The sequence below is a fragment of the Sminthopsis crassicaudata genome, chromosome 2 (assembly GCF_048593235.1).
Source record: "Sminthopsis crassicaudata isolate SCR6 chromosome 2, ASM4859323v1, whole genome shotgun sequence".
NCBI lineage: Eukaryota > Metazoa > Chordata > Mammalia > Dasyuromorphia > Dasyuridae > Sminthopsis > Sminthopsis crassicaudata.
The window spans coordinates 4,455,828-4,458,591 of NC_133618.1; positions in this window are offsets into that span (position 1 = coordinate 4,455,828).

The following is a 2,764-nucleotide window of genomic DNA, read 5'->3' on the forward strand; positions in this document are numbered from 1 at the left end:
GTCGAAGGATGGGTTTAGAAAATTTTGAAAAATATATAATTCCTCCAATAGACTTGTAATGGAGAGAGCCATCTGCATCCAGAAAGAGCTCATGGGAACTGAACATGAGAACCTTTTTTGTTGTTGATTGCCTGCTTTTTGTTTTCTGTCTCATTTTTTTCTTTTGGATCTTGATTTTTCTTGTGCAGCATGATAAATGTGGAAATATATATAGAAGAATCAATTGCACATATTTAACATATTGGATTACTTGCTGTCTAGGGGAGGGAGAAAAATTTGGAACAAAAAGTTTTGCAAGGATGAATGTTGAAAATTATCTTTGCAAATACTTTGAAAATAAAATCTATTATTTTAAAATAAAATAAAATAAACCCCACCAAACTCAAAAAGAATAATTTAAAAATAACTTATTCACTCAAAAATATCTAATTCCAAGTTGTTTCCTAGAAAGGTTGGATCAATTCACAAGACTCACTAATAATGCATCAAAGTGTCTGATGTTCCATGGCCATCCAAACATTTACCATTAGCCTCGTGGAGAATTTAAACATCAGGACTGGATTTCTCACCCCATTTACCAAAAGAACATTTCCCAACTGAGTCCTGGATCTTAATAAATGCGTGTGTGTGTGTGTGTGTGTGTGTGTGTGTGTGTGTGTACATTTGATTTCATTTCTTTCAGTCTAAACAACTCTCAGAATCTTATTCTCAGGGCATTGTCTGGAGAACTATAGTCATCCCGGGAAGCCTATGTTTATTTGCCAATCACCAGATGACACATCTTACTTCACCACCTCCTGTTTCTTAGTATGCACTAAGTATGCACTTAGTATGACAGTATGGACTGAAAGAAACCTTTGAGATGAAACTGAAGAGAAGGAACATGATAAAAATGACTCCAGAGGCTGCATTATTTTTTCCCATGCCTGCAAACATCGCGTCGGAGGAATGGGAATTCATGGCTTTCCGTCTTGAAACTTCAGTTCTCCTTCCCTTAAAATTTTTATTTATAAGTGGTAGTTTGAGAAAAAAAAAATGAGACGAAAGCTTTGAATGATTTCCATAGAGAATTGTGCAAAAATTTCCCTTTAAAAAAGAAAAACAAACAAACAAAAAAACAACTTACTCCTTCCTGGAATTTACTTGGAGATAAGGCTGAGGAAAAGGGATGAAATACAAAAGAGAAAGAAATCTCTTTTCTAGGGATATTGGAAATAAAGTGGAGTGGGCTGTCACTAATGAAACGCCCTCTCTTTGATGTACCCGAGATAGGGAGGGGTTTTGTCCCTCAGTAGCTCTGCACCCAAGGGCTGTTCCGTGGTCTTGAGAGATCCCACTTTCACCTGTTCCTTCTCCTGATCTCCCTTGTCCAATTTCGTATTAAATTGGATCTAAATGGTTAAAATGGATCTAAAGCATCCATTTCAAGTTTTCCATCGGTCCCAAAGGGAGCGTCACAGAGCGCAGGGTGCATCGGGAGAAGTTTGGACTGGCAGGCAGGAGAAACTTGGTTCCACTTCCACCTCTGACGGCCACTAGCTTTGGGACCTTGACAGGTCTCTTCACGTCGGGGCTACGTCAGGGGTAAAACAGGAATCGGACTAACTCCCCCATCAGGACGCTGAGTTAGGAAGGTATCTGCAAACCCGAGCGCTGTCTAAAAGCGCATCTGAGTGTCAGCAGTGATTACTAAGGGATGGATTCAGCACATCCCGGTGAGCTGGCAGTGAGCGCTTCTCTGTTGAGCAGCAACGCCTCGGGCCGTTGGTGTAGCTCTCCAAGGCATTTTAGAGCTCAGCCCAGCCCGCTGCCTTTATTTTTCTCGGTGAGGAAACCAAGGCCCCTGGAGCGGAAGAGATTCACTCAAGGTTGCGAGGTGAGAAACCAAGGACGCGTCCTGCGGCTGCCTCTTGCACTTGCGCCGCCGGTTTGGGAACCAGATCTTCACCTGCGTGGAGGTGAGCTGCAGCGCGCGGGCGCCCACAGGTACCACTGCTGCCGGATGCATCGCTCCAGTTCCAACACCTGCGCTGCCACAAAAGCCCTGGACGTGTCCGTCACGGACGAGCTTTGGAGAGCTCAGAGAAGAGGTCTCGGGGCAACCGGAGCTGCAGCTGACGCCGCCCTCCGCGCCCCTCTCCCAGCTCGGGCCTTGCCCTACAAGCGAACCAGATAGGAGGGAAGAGCACGAGTTATTTTCCATCGCTTCTGGGAGGTCCGGGGGCTTTTATTTCCAAGGACGCTCCCAGGAGCCCCCAAATTTCAAAATAGAGGACCTGAGTTCGAATCCTTGGCGGTAGCGCACAGAGTATTACATGAAGATAAGGTATGTGGGCTTTGAGCCTCTGCTGGGGCACTCGCAGCTGTGGGACCCGGGCCAGACAACTTTTCTGGTGCTTCCGTTTTGTACAGTGGGGGGTGATGCTGTCCATGGTCCTTTGTACACGATATGTTTTGTAACTCTTAAGTTCCCAAAGGAAGATCAGTCAATTATGCTAACGATTCTATACTCTGGGATAACTAGCTTCACCTCTGGGCCTCAGTTTCCCTTGTATAAAATTAGACAGTTGAAAAAGATCAGGTCAAGATTTCTTCCAGCAGAGACAATGAAGAGTATTGGATGGGGGAGACTCGTTGGGCTCGCTTGCGGGTGGTTACGATTTTGTTTTCCTTTTTTCTTTTCTCTAGTGGGTGCAGGACTAGCAGAAAAATATAAATGCTTGTTGAAAAATCAATAAGTTTAAAAGATAGAAGAAAAGAGAGT